Below are 20,880 nucleotides of genomic sequence, written 5' to 3' on the forward strand. Positions count from 1 at the left end.
AAAAATATCCCTTGAGTTAATTCAAACAATCTGAAAGAGTATGCACATACTTTATGCTATCAGTTGCACATTAGTTTGTGCGGCCTTGATTGCTTAAAAGCCCTCTTTGTACAGCCATTCTGCTATGTTAGAGAAGTATTAGAGTCCTTCTTCCTCTAAACCCTGTGTCACTGTCTCAACTCTTCCATTCCTGTACAGAAAATTTACCAAGGTCAGATACTTCATAATTCAACATCTTTTTAGTTCGTCCTTGGAGCTGACGAATAATAGCATCCACAGTATTCATGAAGCTACAAGATAAGGAAACTAGTATTATACAGATCAAAACAGATGAAAAGAAGATAATCTTTGAGCCAGTACAGCTGGACAAAAAAAATAAAACCACTTACATATTTTCCCTGACTGAAGACTTTTCTGATAAAAATGAAAGACAATATTAGCTTTAAATCAAATTGACCTCCACAGCAAATATTCTTGCTTTAATTCACATATTTACTCGGCTCAGAGAAGTCTGTCATGATAAAACGATTTGCCAAGGTTCTAGTCTTTACTGGTATATTCTGAAATGGATGTTATTTCTGTGTTGTCCAGGATAAACAGACCATTTAAATGAAGCTCCCCAATAGCAAAGGTGTGCATGAGTATTTTGCCAATATTTTTACTTATTCAATAAATTATATACTCAAGCTAAGATACCACTGCAGGTCTTAATACGAAGGCATTGTGACAGAAGCTAAAATCTTCTCTAAGGTTAAGCCCGCATTAGAAAGCAATTTGGAGCAAAAGTAACAGCTCAGCAGATCAAAACACCTTGTGCTAAGGCTTCTTTATCTACAGGTTCCATATCATTCAGGACTAGATCATGCCTGGCCCCTGATACAGTGTTGCTGCTATACATTGTAGTCTGCACCTGTTCAGGGGATCAGTCACTGGTTTAGATCTTAGATCTTTAACAGAGGTTGGAAGGTCCTTCAGGAGTACTTGGGGTAGAGCTTCTGGATTAATTGCCTCTGAAGCCTCGTTTGAACACAGGTGAGCCCCACTCTGCAAACTGATCTGGCACACAGTAAGTGGAAGAGACAGGAGATGTACTGCAGAACCGTGCTACTGTGAGAAATCAAAATACTAGTATACGCAATCTAAGATGGCATACCCCACAAGTGAGAGTTGCTAGTGAAAAATGGTGCTTAAAGATCACAGAATACTAAAGAGATAATTGATCGATGAATTTTACTGTAAGATTTGCATTCTTTCAAATAGTATCATTATCCATGCAGCTAATTTCATCGTGAGCCACGGCAGAATTATTCTACTACATTAAAAATGTGTTATAGAGCCAACAAAAGGCCTATTTCTTCATTTTATGTCAGAATTTGGTACAAATGCTGCTGTTACCACTGGATCTGTGTCTCTAATGACAACAAATAAACCTCACTGTGTATTCCTGGCAGCAGAAAGGCCACAGAGAGGCAGATAACATGTTGCCTTCTTTAAATGAAGACATTGGAAGTTACTAGAACTGGACTAACTCATATTCTTAGAGAATAAGGATCCGTATTTGCATTTATCAAATACCTCTGTAACACCTCAGAGTTCGCAGATTACAGAAAGGAATTTAGAAGAACACTGGAGAATTGGGACATGCAAGTCATCTCTCATGGGGTGATTTTCTGTCTTTAGAGTAATCAAGAAGGAAAAGAATGCAGCAAGAAGATGATGTTAAAGCAGTGGATGTGTTCTATCTTGACTTCAGTAAAGCATTCGACACCGTCTCCCACAGCATCCTTACTGCTAAACTGAGGGAGTGTGGTCTGGACGATCAGGTAGAGATGGACTGTTTAGTGGCTGAAGGAGAGAAGCCAGAGAGTTGTGGTCAATGGGGCAGAATCTAGTTGGAGGCCTCTATCTCGTGGAGTCCCTCAAGGGATGAGGAAATAGATTGCACTGTCAGCAGGTTTGCTGATGACAGAAAAACCATGAGGAGTGGCTGATACGCCAGAAGGCTGTGCTGCCATCCAGCGAGACCTGCACAGGCTGGAGAGTTGGGTGGGGGAAAATTTGATGAAATATAACAAGGGCAAGTGTAGAGTCTTGCATCTGGGCAGGAACAACCCCAGGTTCCAATATAAGTTGGTGAATGACTGTTAGAGAGCAGTGTAGGGGAAAGGGACTTGGGGCTCCTGGTGGACAGCAGGATGACCATGAGCCAGCACTGAGCCCTTGTGGCCAGGAAGGCCAATGGCATCCTGGGGTGTATTAGAAGGGGGGTGGTTAGTAGGTCGAGAGAGGTTCTCCTTCCCCTCTACTCTGCCCTGGTGATACTGCACCTGGAATATTGTGTCCAGTTCTGGACCCCTCAGTTCAAGAAGGACAGGGAACTCTGCTGGAGAGAGTCCAGCGCAGAGCAATGAAGATGATCAAGGGAGTGGAGCATCTCCCTTATGAGGAAAGGCTGAGGGAGCTGGGTCTCTTTAGCTTGGAGGAGACTGAAGGGTGACCTCATTAATGTTTATGAATATGTAAAGGGTGAGTGTCACAAGGATGGAGCCAGGCTCTTCTCGGTGACAACCAATGATAGGACAAGGGGCAATGGGTACAAACTGGAACACAGGAGGTTCCACTTAAATATGAGAAGAAACTTCTCAGTGAGGGTGACAAAACACTGGAACAGGCTGCCCAGGGAGGTTGCGGAGTCTCCTCTGGAGACATTCAAAACTCGCCTGGATGCCTTCCTGTGTAACCTCATCTGGGTGTTTCTGCTCCAGCAGGGGGATTGGACCAGCTAATCTTTTGAGGTCCCTTCCAATCCCTAACATTCTGTGATTCTGTGAAGCCAGTAGCCTAGCAGGCAATACTGGAGATATCTGTTCTCATGAGACATCAGCTCCTTTCTCTGGCAAGGGGGATTTTGGATAGCTTCAATTTCATTTGAAGGAGTTACAGGGGGCAACCTTTCTGGAATAGACTGGAAAGCATTAAACAGAGACTAAAGGATATGGCAAATAAAGGAACAAATGGGCTCTCATTAGAATTAAATCATGCTGTTGACAAAGAAAGTAATTAAGGTAACGAAAAATGTAAGGAGAAAACATTCTTTAATTGCCTGCTGAACAAAGGTAGATACTAGGACAATACAAATCAATGTACAAAGGTAATTTCTTGTTTATGGACAAATTCAAATTGTGTGATATCAATGAAACCTGGTTAATTTAATAATAAAATTAGTAGTTAATAGCTATATTAGAAAAACTGAGTAGACAAAGGGAGAGGTAAGCTTTCTTTGATGTCTAAGCCAGCTCTACTGAAGTCATTTGCCAACTCAGATATAACAATTTTTAATAAATATGGTTCAAGGACCTGATGGAAAAAGTGCAAACAGGAATACTGGCAACACTTTTCTCAATAACTTGCCACCAGCTCTTTACATAGCTTAATATATAACATATAAGGGAAACATTGCTAAAGCACTTTAGTAAGAGAGGTAAATATTGGGAATTTATGCCACCAATATTAAATCATTCACAGAATCACTAAATATTGCATATTACAAATTCTTATTTCCATATCACACAACTAAAACTTCGTAGTTACCGAGATGTGAATGACTGCATCTTATCACATTCATTTGTAGAAACAGAACAAAATCTACATCTGTTTTTTAGAATGTTTATGTTCTAAGTTTTACGATGTTTATATTCTTTTACTCTTACAAAACTGAAAATTTGGAGCTGAATAATCATGGACAATTAGTATTAAAAAAGGAATATATGAACTACAACTGAAAACCATAATTGAAAAGAACTGTAAACTATTAATGGAACGCAATTGGCATTTGGAAGCCCATTTCCTGGTGTTATGCTGAGATTCTTAGCCTTCTCCTCATCTCTCTGTCCATGAAAGATGTATCCAGACATCAGTGAAGCACAGCAAAAAGGGAGAAAAGTAGCATGCTCACAAGAAAAAACAGTAGCCATTAAACTTCAGGATAAGAACTGAAGAGTGAGGAATAATTTCGAGACTAATATCTGCTTTATAATTCATGGAAGTATATGCTTCAGAATCTATAGCCTCTAGGGTGCAAATAAATTCAATTTGTAAATTTACTCAGTCATTATTTTCCAGAGATTCTGCTTTTTATTTTTTTTCCTTTCTGGGTACAGAAGTACAAACACACTTTTAATAGGGCTTATATTGTCCACTGCTATTTCCATCTAAAGCACCCTACATATTGTTTCTTAATGTTAACACAATGCACCCTCCCTCAAATAGAGACATGGGTCCACAGTTATCAAGTGAAGGTACTTTGGAATGAAGAAATATTTCAGTCACATTCACCTTTACTCCTACACAACCTCCCAGTCAGTATCCTTGCACCGCTATGTGCCTCCCTAGCACATCTATTGGGCTGGCCCTGGCAAGAGGTTTCTTGCTCTCTCACTCTCATACCTGAGCAACGACAATATAATTTTCCTGTGCATGAAACTGCTCACTCACAGGAAATTATATCCTGCTATTAAAAGCACCTTGAATTTGTCTTCCATTCATTGTATTCTTTCCTCAGTATTAAACAAGGTTCAAGACCTCAGTCTTTAAAATATCTAATTACCTCATTCTTTAAAACTGCAAAAAGTCATTGAAACTCTCAAGAAAAAAGCAGCAGTTAGCAATTCCACACGTAACTTGCAACAGAGCTATCCAAAGCAAGGCATATCTTTTTCTTTTTTTTTTCTGGGAGAGAAACTGCAGACCTACATATCATTTTACCATCAAGATATGAGCTCCCTTTGCTACTATCTAGGCCAACCACATGCTGAGTAACTTATAATATCACAGTTCTGAGTCTTAATAAATAAGTCCAGCTAAGAGCCAGCAAATATTAACTTAAGCCCAGCACTCTCTTTAACATGGTTTGAGGTCATCTTGGAGCACAAGCAAAATTAATTCATGCTTCCCAAAGATATATCATGTATATAATTTATTGCAAAGAAGGGCCCTAGTATGCAATGAACCCTAGAAATGCATTAAGAACTCACTACAGATCTTGCCAGTCACCATGGCAGGTACCTTCAGCAAAAAAAAAAAAACAAAAAAAGCAGTAGAGCATACAATGAAAATATATTAAGATGTTGGCAATGCATTAATGCATGAACAACTTTGAGAAAAGGTGAAGGAGAAAACAAGGAATTTACTGTTGAGATTAGAGATGTATTTTAAACATACAACAGTTCAAATATTAAATTAAGAAGCTGATAAAATAAAAACATTAATATCAACAAAACCTTCCAAGTTCTTTCTACTGACCCTATCCTATGAAGGGTGTAAAGGAATCCAGATTTTAACATAATTTTCAATTTAAAGTGCAGCCCTTTCCACACGAAAGATTTCTTTTTGTATTTTGTACATCAAATACTGTGAGTGAAGAAATGGCATTACTCAAATATTTCAGAATACTGACCAACTCTGCTAGCAATAGCTTTTCCATCACTGTGACTAAAAGCCTTTAAATTGCTATAAAGCATTTATTTTCAATTACTTCATATTATTAAAACCAAATATGATCCTTAAGGAGCTAATCACATTGACTAATTTCCAGCATCTACGTTTCCTTGAAATTCAAGGAGAAACCAGGAGGTCTGAGCACCTGCACTATGATTTTACTCTGAAGAACTTGTCTATTTATTTAACAGGTAGGTGAGGAAAAAACACTTTTCCAAATGCAATTTGAATCAATAGATGAATCCAGCCTCTAAATCTGTTTTTAAAAAAAAAAAAAAATCACATAAATCATGTTACCATAAAGCAGTATTTTCCCATTTTTATGAAACCTGGATCACCAAGTGCAAACAATGGCAGTTAATTCTCTAAAATGGAGACTAGTATTATCCAAAATGTCTCAGGTAGGTCCTCCTAACCTACAATTTTATGCTGCACGGTGAAGTCAGCAGGAGATAACTTACTGATGTCAAAAACTGTAACAATGGGACTTATAGTAAGTGAAGCCTGAGGCAATTTTAACAGCCTAATTTAACAGCCACTAAAATTTCCATGCTCATTGAGAACTACCTGGTCCATACACCATCACACTCCCCAGAAATCCAAATGCAAAAGTGACCATTAAGGGTTATCAAGTATTCTTCTCTTTTACGTATTTGCTGAATGGTTTTGAACTAATCCATGAATGTCAGCTTCTCACAGGAGACTTGCCATCTTACTTATATGCCTCAAATCACTTCCAAGCTCCAAAATGAATATATCAAGGCACACAATAAACTACAGATTATTTATGCAAAACTCAAGGAGCCCAGTTCAAATGTTTGCAATGGCGTGCATTTCTGATTACAATATGAATGACAACTGTTCTTTAAGCATCTAGGATTACTCAACTTTATAAACCAGCTTCGTTTTCTGAACACAGAGAACAGATTATCAGGCACAATGAAAGCTCCAAGGAAACAATTTATTCATCCTCAAATGAAATAGTTCTAATTTTCCTGTGGTGGATACATATGTGTGTGTGTGGTAGTGGCCATGTGGGGGGCATTTAGAAAGGGGTTTGTTTTGAGCGCCAAAACAAACCCCAAGGGTCTATAGCATCCTACGGAGTGGGAGGTAGGCCTGGACAGAGTTCCATGGTATAGATACATAAACATTTGGAAATGACAGCACATGCATTTTTCTGAATTATTTTAGATCAATTAATATGGTCTAGGAAACAACTCTGCAAGTTTCAGCTCAAAAAAAAGCTCTACTTAATAGAGGTAGGGAAAAAAAAAGCATGTGTAATCAACGAATTCAGCTACAGAGCCACAAATTCCATGGAATATCTGCAGGTTTCACATTCTCCTGCTTCTTCTTCCTGTCCACTCTGAGCATCCAAAACTCGAGGTGGAAACAGAGTTTATAGCTTAAGACATAACAAATATATTTTAAAATAATCAGATATACTCTCCACATACTACTTTGTCATACCAGGTAGAAAGAAAAGAATCATTAGAATAATCCTTGCTATTAGAAGCCAGGACCAGTAATCCAGGAACTTGGGTTTAACCTGCATCTGAATGCCTCACCAAGAACTTCTCCTTACTTCTTTGTAAAATGGATGCACCATTTTTTTCATAGGGTAGAAACGTGCATGAAGACTAAAGTTTGAATTTCCAGTATCAGGTCTAGTGGAGCTTCATCCAAAGTAAGTCATATTTACACATACATTTCCTACCAGGTGTCATTCCCTTCCCATTTTCTTGTTAAGGAAGATGGCAGCCACTATGACAAAAAGAGAACAATATTCCAGTTTTCTGGTATGCAACTACAGAGTACAGAGCACACTGGCCATTCAAATAGAAAAACAAAATATACCAAATCTGTCCAAAAGCTACACTCAATAAAAAATGGGCTTGAACAATATATGTCTCCAGGTAAACATAAAAGTGTAATATCTTACGATGCCATGATAATACACTTGGCTCATGCTTTAATGCCACACTGAGTGGCTAACTAGAGACAATAAATTTGTGATGTTTATTGTTTCTGTAACTAGGCAACATTTTCTGCATGTCAGATATTTTTAACACTTCCTTTCACAGAAAACAACTATATTTAATGCTCACAAATATATATTCTATTTAAATTGCTTATTATCATATCTGTGCATATTCTAGGAAGGCAAGTGGGTACGAAAAAGAAAAAAGGTAAAAAATTAGCATAATTATATGGAATTCTGCTATGAACTCTATAGCACATCTGAAGGTCCACTATAGACTACCTGAAAACCATCCCTGTCCTACTCTCAATAATGTTAAAAGAATACAAAAACCTTGAATAACAAATAGCTCACAGCTTGGTACATGGCAGATACCTCAATTACTCTAAGGCAATCAAAAAGTTGTTAATGGTTACATGCAGTTGTAGAAACTAATCCAGTACTAACAGAATCAGAGTAAAAGAAGTGTATTGTGAATGTTACAGATGTACTGTGCAGTGCTGGGAAAGTCACCTCAGTTTCATGCATGTCACCTGTTTGCAGGATTAATACACTTGTGATAGCTGACCTTGCAGGCAAACTGGTCTGTTCTGCTGGAGTTTCAAATGCTGACCTCAGAACCGCTTGTTTCTTTTCTCTCCCATTTCAACTGCCTGAATAGAGACATCTACAAAGGATGCCAAAGAATGCCTTTTTATATATGCTAAAATAGGTTACTGGCATATCATTTAACGTGTTATATTAGCAGAAGCTAGGAAAAAACAAAACAAAACATTTTTTTTCTAACAAGCTTGATATTGGGATTGTTATGTTTTCTACCCTGCTGTGGACACAAGTCTTTTGAAGATCTTTTTTCCCCTCTTCAATAGACTATTTTGCTATTCTTTGTATGTTCTGCTGTCAGCTGCCAGACTGCTAAATGTTTCTGACTGTGGTTGCTATGTTTTCTGGTTTTAAGAAATAGGTTCAAGTTTGGTTTTGTTGTTGGTTTTGGTTTTTTAACTTCCCATGGCAAAGACTCATAGAAATTTCTTGGCAACATCTTAATTGCAGAATTTAGGAACAAGTGGGTTCCACAGAAGCTCAATTGGCTCCCAAGTCAGAATAAAGCCATGAATAAGCCATGAAACAAAATCAAGAGAAACAAGAATCACCAAAAGGAAAACAAAATGTATTGTTTGAGGCAAAAGCAGCTTTGCATTAATACATTCTATAATGTCTAAGGAGGAAAACAAATGGTATGCTACCTCCAATGACTTTGGCAAAGTAACGGGCTACAGGAGACTCAATTGTTGCACTGGATCTCAGCTTTTTCCTCCCCTTTCTTTCACAGAGCAGCAAGAGTTTTCAGTGACTAATTCTGCAGAGAAGTCAGGAACATGCTATTTTTCCTCTTTCCTCATTAACCATTCCTGCCCAAGATCAAGCACGAGAACTCTCTAAGGACTGCAAGAAAGAGGCACTGTAAAGCAGAACACAGTAATTACCGGTGTAGGATTCAAGCCTTATTTCTTTAGCATAACATTCATTATATGCTAGATTTTTCCAGTCTTTAACACTTAATGCTTTAAAGTCAAGGTCAAAAAATACAGAAACAAATTATGGAAAAAGGCAAAGATAAAGTAAATGTAAAAATGAATGTTCTGTGGAACATCTCAACTCAAGTGCATCTGAAAGCAATGTGGCAGATGTAATTGAAAACTGAGCTACCTAAGGTAGGAGTTGTATTGGAAAAAAAATTGGAAGTGATCATAAAAAGAGCAACAGAATGAACCTCAAATTAAAGAGAAAAGCTAAAATGGACCCAACAGAGAATTCAAATTTGGGAGGTGAGTGTTCTGAAGATAAAGTAACAAAAATTTGCTAAATAAATCAGTTACGAATATACATAATCCTGAAAGTCTTCAAGTATCTGAACAAATATTTTTTTCCCATATTAAGCATGTTTGAAAACATATATAAAAACAACTGTATACTCCAGTCAAATGCAAAACATCAATTCTGCATATCCTTTGGTGAAATGGGGGGGGGGTTATTCTACCCCTCACTAGCTTTTCTTCCTTCAGCCTTTCCCATCAATATATCATCAGCTGCCAACTTACAGCTCTTAACCTTATTACTTTTCCAGCATAATAAATACCCAACTGGCTTTTTGTTCCCTTTCTCACTTCTGTAGTTTAGTCTTGCATCTAGCTGAATAGCCAGACCTTGGCTGTGGGTAATTCTGACTGCTCTCTGTTTCAGACTCATCCGCTCTGTTTCCTGATTCCTAGTTTGAAAGAACCTTCTGTTCCACTGAGAGAAAAAGAGTCCTCTAATCCCAGGCTGAAACGCCATAGCTGTTGTATGAACTTATGGCCAGACTCCACGTAGACAGCATCCTTCCCTTGCAGCTCCTACCTGGCTATCTGTTCAGTGAAGGTGGCTACTTGTTGACCAGCTACAGAAACTTTCCTTCTCCCATCTGGGGAGCTGGCACAGTGACTCTCTGATTTTGGTTTGTGATATCAATACAGTGACAGCTTATGCAGTTGTTGGCTAAATTCTGCCTTGCCATGATAAGTAAATAGGTAAACTACACTGCTAACTTTCCTTTCACTTGTGGAGTGACCAACACATTCCTGGAAGACATGCAGAAAAATTCTCCCTTTTTTCACCTGCTATTTATTATGAATCCTTTTAATCCTTTGAACGTAACCTTTTTGCTTTCCAATACTGCAATTCTTCACATCAGTGTTTTGAAACAATCTTCGGCTTCTCAGATACCTGTGACAAGAGAAGGCTAAGTTTTCTGTACTACTCTTGCATGCAAAGTTATTCCTGTAATTCCAACACAAGGAAAATGGTATCAAGCTGCCACATGTTTTTCAGAAGCAGCTTTTCTTTCATCACTTTCTAGTGATATGCAGAGGTACACCTTGGGGATGCTGGGCAGTGCGTTCCTTTGCACTACGTTCTATGCTCACATTCTTTGTCTAACCAACCTATCTTTCCTGAAATGACAGACAAAAGCAGTACTTGAGCAGAGAAGAACAAAAGCAAGAGTCTCCCAGCTAAAACACTGATGAGTTTAGTGCATGCATATGACTAAAAGACATTTATAAATTTTCAATTAAATGATTGATTTAATTCACAGGATATTTCTAAGGTATCTCGTTTATATTTAAGGCATCTTTAGCCACAGCCTACCTATGAGCCACCTTTATGTTGATAAACTTTACTGAGGTTAAAGCTGTCCTTCATAATACACTTACTGAACTAATCCATCGTTACAGTGACAAGGAACAGAGATGTATTATTTGGTTTTCAAGATGTGGCATCTCAGTGTAGTGTGAGAAGGAGGCAGTGCATGCACACCTAAGTACGGCATTTAAATGCTCTGATTCTGCCAGGTGAACTCCAAGCCTGAGGTTCTGGTGTCAGCTTAGTACGAAAGAAATTTCAGATAAGAAAATCTCCTTTTAGTCCTGTACTGAGTAACAGGTCCTCAGCCTCAAGCAAAATCAATTATTTTGACAGATAATCAGTAAAAACACATAATGCTACAACAAAATTTGTCTAATAACGTTCAAGAAGAGGAGCTTGCCACATAAAATGAACTACCGACAAGTACCTTTACACATGCAGTTGCTGGTTATTGTAATCTACTACTGTATACTGTTCTGCTAATATTATAGGCTTCCTAAAATATTTCTGCTTACATAAATGTGTTTGTCACAATAAACACACCTCACAGTGTTTATGTGGAAAACAGTTATGAAAAGCACTAATTCTTAGTACAGCAGAGACAGTGCAATTAAGCATTTCTCACTTCCCTCCATGACATTGCATACATCAATTCAATGTCTCAGCAATGTTTCGACGTTTGTTTTCACCTTTAAGTGTTGTGTTTGTTGTGATTGTTGGTTTAGTTTTAATTTCAAACAAACACTTCAATTTGGAGGAACCTTTTTATCAAGCATATTTTGAAATGTTTTGAAATATCACTTCAGGAAAGGGCGGGGGATGGGGGGAGGAGTGAAATAGGCTTTTCCTGGGGCAGAAATGTCAGGCAAAAATGGCTTTCTGACTATTTTCACTAACATACTTCATTGGTTCTACATATAGGACATGCGCTGAATTACACATTAAAAAAATCATAAAGGATATAGATAAAACCTAAATAAATACATAATCTAGGCAGCCACATCTATACTACTAACTATTGCTTGGGTTCATCTCAGTACAACTCCATTAAAAAAAAAAAAATACAGGATTATGCGAATAGTTGTAGCATGCATTTTCTTCGGAAAAGTTTGCCAAAATTATTTTCAAGATTCTGCTCGCTGTAGTGGGGCCTTAGTCTCACTGAAGCCATTATTTTCTGGTTAAAGACTGTGAGAAAGCCTGCTATATGAAGACTGATTCAGAAGTATCAAGCTGTTGCTGATACCTAATAAAAACTTTAATTCATTAGAAGACAACAGATAAGAAAGTAAAACTCAGCGTGGTGCAGGCCTCATGATCACTGTAGCCCACAGAGAAGAAAAGCATTTGCTTTTCTGCAGAAAATGAATTCAGAATAGTCTCATTCTGACTAAAAAAGCATACTGAAGACAGTATTTAGCAAGCAGAAAAAAATATTATGAAAAAAATCTACAGAAGGTATTAGTTTAAATATATACCAATAAATAATATCAGGGAATGAGAGTAAAACTACCATGTGTATCCATGTGCTGTCACCAGAAAACAACAGGGCTAATCCAGTCTGCTTGGAGCAGCATCAGATCCAAGGCAAAATACTGTCTGTGGAACTGTTTGGTTTTCAAACAGGTGGTTCATGAAGATGAAAGATACTAAGGTTCAGAAACTGTAACATCAATAATTTGCTCTTGTAAAACCTGACCTGCTCATGCGATTTCTGTTCATATTTACTTCTTTCCTGTAAAGTGTTCTTTCTGTGTGACCAGGTGGACATCCATCACTGACAAACAAGGAAAACGGCTGCTTTACAAAATATGAACACATACCCTCCAGCATCTCCTGAAAGCTTCAGTTTAGAAAGGAGAATTTTCAAAGCAAGAGCTTTGGGTTTTTTTGTGCCACTTTGTTTTTAGAACCTTTCAGAACTGTTACCTGTATGTACACGTGACAGGTTTAGTTCTCAAGCAAAAACATGTGGATAGCGTTTGAAGAGTACTTGTGGATGTTCAGTATGCACAAACATCCATTCGCAAACCTTGACCAACACTCAAGTATTCTTTTGAAGATACATCCCTCTGACTATAATCCAGCCAGATTTAAATAAGAAAAGCTAATGACTGAAATGATGTATGCAACAATACTACATACTTTTTATAATTCTCAGAAAAAAAAAATAAAATGCAGCTGTGGTTAATCAGGTTAACATTGTTTTCAAATCAAACTATAAGAAAATAGTTTGAAAAGCTGTTCCCTTTCTTTACAGTGAATAATTTCTTTTCTGATCCAAACTTTAAGTTTTCTTTCAAACAGCGCAAGAATATTTCAAAACAAGTCAGCACAAATTAAGATCTTCCTCCTGAAGTTCATTTTGACACAAACAATCTAGCTGACCTTAGAAAAAGCAAAAATTATAACCAGTTACCCACTGAAGAATATTTTTCACTTTCCTCCATCATTTACCTCTCAGCACAGCTCCCTAGCCAAGTATGGCAATATGCTTAAAAAAGACAAGCTTGGAAACTAAAATTCTTAGCCACCTTTGATATTAATAATCAATGACTCAACTGATACAGTGGTCTCGTTGTATGATTTTTGCTGTAAGTCAAGCTATTTCTAAGTCTGTCTCACAGAAATGATGAACTTGACAACTTTTATGCTTTGTAACAACTTCCTCTAACCTTATAAGAAAAAAGAGGATGGCATCCTGATTAACGTGACTTATTTAAACTTGCAGAACCTGTTCTTAACCATTACTTCGCTAAAGTTTGCAATTTACTTCACACCTGAATAAGATTGCAAAACACAATATTTTTCAACTGCTTAACTGGCATAACAAATTACATCACAGGTTATTACCACTAAACAGGAACCAATTTACAGAACACCTTAATGCAACAAGCTTGTGGGGGGTTGGTTGGTTGTTGTGTAGGTTTTTGTGTCTTTGTTTGTGACTTTTTGTTTATGTTTTGGTCAGGGAAAGAGACCAAAAATTTGCTCCTGCTCATCTCTGCTGTAGTTTTTTAGCTGAAATAACACTGAGCAGAAATTTTCTTACTGGTTTCAGTATATCAGCATTTAAATCCTTGAAATTCATAAGAATAGAACCCCCAAACACAGATAAAACAGAAGTATTTCTACAAACCTTTAAAGTGTCAGATATGTTAATAATTTTGTTTGCATGTTCACAGGTGAGCCAAAGTACTTTTGCTTTGACCCACATAAGTTACCTCACTGAATTTTCAATTTCCTTTATAGCTATTTGTGCTTTTCATAGGCATAACCTTATTATTTGTATCTTCTAAAATACCTGAGCTGTACACTTAAGTAAAAAAATCAAGAAATTGGTACAGGCTACAACTCTTATAACCAATAAAGAGAGGTTTCGGTAGATATAAACATAAGCATTTTTTTAGAGTATATACACATCTAATGCTGCAAATATCTGAAAAACTAAGAACTTTCGAATGAAAGAATACACCCATTTGAGCGTACAAGAACACCAAGGTATTTATATAATTGACTTAGCAACTGGTAAATGTATACTAAATCTTTTTGATGAAAAACTGGAGAAAAGAGCAATCTAGCCTTCACATAAACATACTGGAACAATTGTGAAAAAGTCAAAGAATAGCTGTATTTTTTGTTTGACAATTAGACAATAACAGGACTGACTCAATAACAACATACAGACTTTTATACTTCAACAAATCTTCTTTGTTAAATGTTTTAAAACATTTATTTAATCTGAAAATTAAAGAAGTAATCCTTGTCTCATTATTGCTTTCAAGTTGTCCAGACTAAGCTTAGAAAACATGCACCATCTAGGTGACAAAAAAGCATATCAGTCCTCAGTAGCTCTCAAGCATAAGAAATTGCCTGGAGTAAGTCTTGGAAAGGGAACAGTTGTTGCTCTGGGTTTTTTTCTTATACAACTATATTAATTTTATAGCACAAACATTGTATTTTAAGGAACTGGGTGTTACAATTCTTGTCTTAAAAGAGAATTTTAGAACGCCATTTCCTAAATAAATATTCTGTTTCAGTGTTCTATCCTCAAAGTCTAATATTAGAACATACTACTTTCTGAAAGAAATATAGTAAGTACTGTTTAATGTTCTTTTGGGGGTAGGGAGGAGGGGTGACAAATACTGTGCTCAAAGTCTTCATTTTAACTTCTCTCTCTTTTTATTATTTTTTTTTAATCTAACAATTGCAGCAGTGTGTTGAACTTTGAAATACAATCCTGCAAGCAACCATCAATACTACCTGCCTCCCACAACGCTAAACAGAAAAAAAAAAATCCATTTACTTTCACTATTAGAATTCTGAGAAAGTAAATACATTAACAGCTGCTAGAACATATCAACTGTAGCAATAATCACAATAATACTTCATTTTCTACTGAACAAATGAAAATAGCAGGTTTCAGATTATTTTTAACAGATTCAACTGCTCTGGATCAGATTAGATTCAGAAAAAGGTAGGACAGCACAATTCCAGTTGTTAAGTGACATGTGCACAAAAACACACAAGTAATTTTACTTCTACAAGCTGCTTCCCATCTTGGAAGGTTTTTATTTGTTACTATTATAATAGTAATCAATATATTCACAATAAAGGATTCACTTAAATACATTCCTTAATTCTTCAGAGACAAAGTATATCCTAGTTCACAGGTTTTCAAAGATTGCCTAAATAAAACTAATAAAAACTTTATGATAATGGTTATATCAAAAGATTTTTGATTACTGATATGGAAACAGGCTATAAAGTCTGGGCAAATCGGACTGCTTCATACCCCCATACATGGACAAGAACATAATTCAAAAAGACAATGCTGATATGAACTTAGTTGCAAAGTTTACAACCAGAAGGATTACGTCCTCTTTTTCAGCAATAAAAAGTTTTCTGACCAGCTCTTTGATGTCTGTGTGTGTCCCTTAAAGGAAAGAGTCTCAAGTGAAGAAGCGCAGAACAGATCAGCTAACTCTGGGACTTTTTACAGAAGCTGAAGTACCACTGGTAAATGAGTACATCTGGCTGTATAGGTTGTACGGACTTGGAAGTTGACACCAAGGTATTCATACTGCCCAATTCTACCAAAGAATTTTTGACTCTGATGATGCTTTGCAACAGTGTGTTCTCACAGAACTTTTTGTTGTTATGTGTTGGTGTAACACATCACCAAAGAGCCATCGCTAACATGATGTATTACCAGTTAACGTGGAAGAGATGCCAAGGACATAGTCCAGATATTTACTAGAGTTTTGTATTAAATGATCTTTAAAAGATTAATATTTCCAGTAAGGGAAAGAGAATATTGACTAAAGAAATGGAGAATATAGGGAGTAAACATCTAAACACATGCAAACATGGCTCTCAAACAAGGTTTGCAGCCTGCAAATGTCCAGGACAATGACATTTTGAGAATTGCTGTTCTCTGGTTCTGGAGGAACATCAACATCTCCCTGCTGGATTCTGGCTACTTTTGTCAGTTTACTGGCTATCTCTTGAAATGCAATCTGCATTTTACCATTTTTTCATTTGCCTTAAATCATCCAGAGCAGAACATTTAATTTTTTCCAAATGTAGTGATTGATAAAATAGAAGTATTTTCTTTTCAAACATTTTATTGGAACAGATTTTCCTGTATCTTGCATATTTCCATTTTAATACTGATGTTGCTGAGTTGCGTGGAATATTTAATTTATGCTCACCCGTCACTTATTTTTTTCTGCAGTCTATACAGATATGAATATTTATGAATGCAGCAGTAGCTGACCTGGACCTTGTATCATCTGAAAAACATATGCACACTGGGCACACGGGATGAGAAGAGAGGAAGACTGGAATCTGTTTTTCCATCTTTTGAACAGAAAATAAGCACTATTCATAAGAACTGCCTGAATGAGAAGGAACGTACTGTTCCTTATGGCAATTGTTTTAAACATCCCATCTAGAGGCTCAGGAAACTCTAAGTAATTTCCAAGCTCTTGTGTCTCTTCACGGGCACAGTAAAAAGAAGAGGGAGAAAAAGGACATGGAAACAAATAGGCACACAGTGACTGATCACTAGTGTTACCCAAGTCCTCATCAAGGGACTAAACCATCTCCATAAATACTTTTAATTTCTTCCTCTTAGGTATTTCTTGAAAGTGGAAAGGAGTAATATATTATATAATCTATAACACACACCACTTCCAGCCTCCACAGCAATATACCTACATCAGAAGTTTATGCGCATGAAATAGCTGTCCTTCCTGCTGCTATTTCAAAGGGTGTATAATCAGAACATCCCATGCACTGGAGAGGAATTAATTCTTGAAAAACTCCTGAGCCTCCTTCTATTGGTTCCAACTTGTGTCTAAGCAAAGCGTACATGAGTCCTTAAAGAAATACTGTTAGCATTTGGGATACAAAGTGCTTTTCCCAAAGATCAGGTCCTTTAAGGAATTATGTTCCTAAAACCCTCTGTGTTCATTTCCTTTGGCTCATTTTTAAGTCAATATTGTTATGCAGAACACGTATAAATATTACAATGTAGGAAGAAACAGAACAGAAATAAAGGATGAAATCCAGGCCATAGTGAAATCACTGCATCTATAAACTTCCAAAATTCCCTCCCTAAACACTCCTCTTACCAGTACACAAACATTCTACATTTTTTCACTCTCCTTTATTTCCTCCTCTTCTTTAAGGCAGCCTATTTCAGGAAAGTGTCACAAATAATGTATATACTGTTATGGGATATTGATGTACTAAGTTTGTGATGAATGCAAACTCACTATGATCCACTGAGTAGGAAATGCTGCAAGTAATATAGAACTTCTTTCAATGAGCAAAAATTCCTAACACATCTCTAAATGATTCACAGAAATTACTTGTAGCAAATCTATTAAGTCCTCTAGCACAGCTCTCCAAGAACAGCATGTTTCCCTGCAGAATAGCTTTTGCTTCTTTATACAATCTACTCTGAAGCACATCAGTGAAGACTGAGGCAGGGCTTTCACCAATACCTTCGGGAAAGTGCTCCACTACATAATCTATTCTTACTGTCAATCATTTTTTCCTAATACTGAATTTTCACTTTAGTAATCCCATCACATTACTCCCCTTGTGCTTTTATGCATTAGAATTTATACTCTTCAAATATTCATAGCTATTCTTAAGGAAAAAAACAGACATTTTCCCTCAGCATATCAGTTTCTGTGCCTGAATGTTGTCGGTCTCCCTTGGAGTGCTATATTTCCTTGCACATTTCAAATAACTGTCAGAGAAATTAATATTTGTTGTTGCTGGGGAAAAAAAAAAAAAAAAGCCAAAAAGCCCACAAAGAAAACTACTTTCCCCCTCAAACCTTTCCCTATGAACATCAACAGTCCCTGCCCCCTCCCCTTTTTTTTTTTTTAATCTGCTGTTACATTATCAAAAAGGATTTATAGAATGGAGTTTTTCTAATTAAGGAAAGCAAAAAATTACCAGCTACATATTTTACAAAGGAAAAAACCCTCCATATAGAATCATTTTGGATACCTGATCCTAACCACAAATGATTATTAACAAACACACCATTTTAACAAACACAAGGTATAATGAAAATATCTTGGAGGTCAAGTATTCTTGGGTGATCTTTCCCTTCTGAATTCCGAATGCTTCAGAACAGATGCCTTAAAAAAACAATCTTTCCCTCTCTCTCATTTCTTATTACCTCTTAACTTCATTATAGGCTTGAACTCAGAAAAGCATATCCTGTTCTGCTCACACTTCAAAGATCATTGTCTATCATGATACAGTTACTTCACAAAACCAATTTAAATTCTTTTACCATACGCAACATGTTCTCCTCTCCTAGACTTTCTCCAATTTGCTTTTCATAGAATCATAGAACTGTGCAGGCTGGAAGGGCCCTCAGAAGATCATCTGAGCTAACCTTTCATAAGAAAGGGAGACTAGGTGAGATAATCTACCACCCCATCCAATAGTATCTTGAAAATCTCCAGCAATGGGGATTCCACTATGTCCCCAAGGAGATTTCTCCACTGATAGATTGTTCTCATTGTAAAAAAAATTCTTCCTTATATAAAACCTCTCCGGATGCAACTTGTACCTTTTGCTCCTTGTCTTCTCCATGTTGTTCCTTATGAAGTGAGAACATCCATCCTCTCTGTAGCCACCCTTTAAGTACTGGAACACTGTCATGAGGTCTGCCCAAGCCTTTTCTCCAGGGAGAAAAGAACTAACAGCTTCAATCTTTCCTCTTGGGGCAAATCTTCCAGTCCTTTGGGCGATCTTCATGGATCTCCTTTGGACCTCTCCAGTCTTTCCACACCTTTTTTTGAATTTTGTGGACCAGAACTGGGCACAGTACTCCAGGTGCAGCCTGACAATTGCCAAGTAGAGCAGGATGATCACTATCTCTGCTAGTAATACCCTTGTGTATGCAGCCTGGGATCCGATTTTCCTTCACTGCTGGAGCACACTGCTGACTCATGTTCAGACTGCTGTCTATCAGGACCCCGTATCCCTTTTCAGAAAGGCTGCTCCCCAGCCACACAGAGACCAGCTCACAGTAGGCTCTTTGGTTATGTTGTCCCAGGTACAAGACACTAGTTTTTATTAAACTTCATACTATTCTTGTTAGTCCACCATTCCAGTCCATCCAGGTCTCTCTGTAAGATGGCTCTCCCTTCTGATCTGTCCACATCACCAGGCAATCCAGTGCCATCAGCAAACTTCATGATGGAGCTTTCAATCCCATCATCTAGATCATTTATGAAGATGCTGAACAGTGTGTGGCCCAGTATTGATCTCTTGGGGACGCCAATTGTGGCAGGCTACCAGCCTGAGTAAAAACCATGACTACCATCCTCCAAGTGCGACCTGTTAACCAGTTTCCTTCCCATCTCACTGGCCACCCATCCAATCTGTCTTGCCAGTTTGTCCAGGAGAAGGCTGTGGAAAATGGTGTCTAAGGCTTTGCTGAAGTCCAAGTGAACAACATTCACTGTCTTGCTGCAGAAAGGGATGAGATTAGTAATTTCCTAGGTTTTGCTTAATTTTATTTCTCATCTGCTTTCATTACACTCCTATCCACCTCATTCAGGTTATATTTCTTCTTCTTTCTTTCTAAAACATTTGGTAATCATCCCTGCAAAAATTGTCGTGAAGACTACACATTTGTGTGCCTCCCGAATTCATCACTGTAATGTTTGGTTTCATGTTTCAAGTACTTGTACTCACAGTCAAAGAGACCTAGGATTCTTGGCCCATGATCTAACTTTAAGTTTGAGCTTCCCCTTTAAAGCTGCTTTAAATATTGACCTTTCATACAATGACCCTTCAGGGCAACCGAGGCATTCATTCCAAAGGTTCATCTACTTGTAACGCAAACTCTGCTTTTTAAAAACTTGCTGCAAAACACACTACACTCTTCATCATTCTAGCAAAGTACACTGATGTTCCTTCTGGATTTTAACACTATTTTGTCACTGTTCTTTACTCACTATAGTTATTTTCTGTTCATGCTGAAGCTTATAGTTTTAAATTAATGAGAAAATTGCATTCCTTACTAACATGAACTAACTTTTTGGTCTCAAATTTTCCCCATTTTTACTCACTTCCTTTCAAGTCAGCAAAAAATGGACTCTGGATGTGCCTTTCGGGATCCTCTGCTTTCCATTTAGTGCATCTGACTTCTCTGTAATGTATGAATTTCCTCGCTAATTTGCTGAAAGTGCTACTAAGGGATGTAGGTGGTTAAAAACTTCCCTTGAGCACCCTTTGGTAAAGAGTATCATCAGAAGAGACAGGATTTCTTCAGCAGCACTTGAAATATGCTTAATGTCGGCCTGCTTTGTTTGTATTTCTTCACTGGAAAATTTTTCGGTAGTTTCCTAGCACTGTAAGTGTGTTTAAGTATCATGCCAACACATTTACTTGTTCCATTTCCCTAAGACCTATATAAATTATGTTACACTAATCTATACTGATGTCCACTAAAAAAAGTACTTCACTAAGTTCATTTGAACCCCCTAATGGAGTCCACATACACTTTCATAGGAAACTCACTTGCTCTTTCCTGGTATTTCCTGTATGGACATCAAAGGTGCATTATGACTCTCAACACTTTTTTCAGAATACCTCCATCTTCTCACTTTCAGTGTGATAGTAAATGTATACATGAAATTATCTGAATTAAGTAATGTTTACTGTATTTC

General features: G+C 37.2%; 1 protein-coding gene across 31 annotated transcripts in view; it reads right to left on the minus strand.

Moving 5' to 3' along the window:
* Positions 1-20,880, minus strand: part of NRXN1 (neurexin 1) — a 733,302-nt gene that overhangs the window by 433,839 nt on the left and 278,583 nt on the right. The gene's annotated exons all lie outside the window — the stretch shown is intronic.

Source organism: Columba livia, chromosome 3 (assembly GCF_036013475.1).
Source record: "Columba livia isolate bColLiv1 breed racing homer chromosome 3, bColLiv1.pat.W.v2, whole genome shotgun sequence".
Lineage (NCBI taxonomy): Eukaryota > Metazoa > Chordata > Aves > Columbiformes > Columbidae > Columba > Columba livia.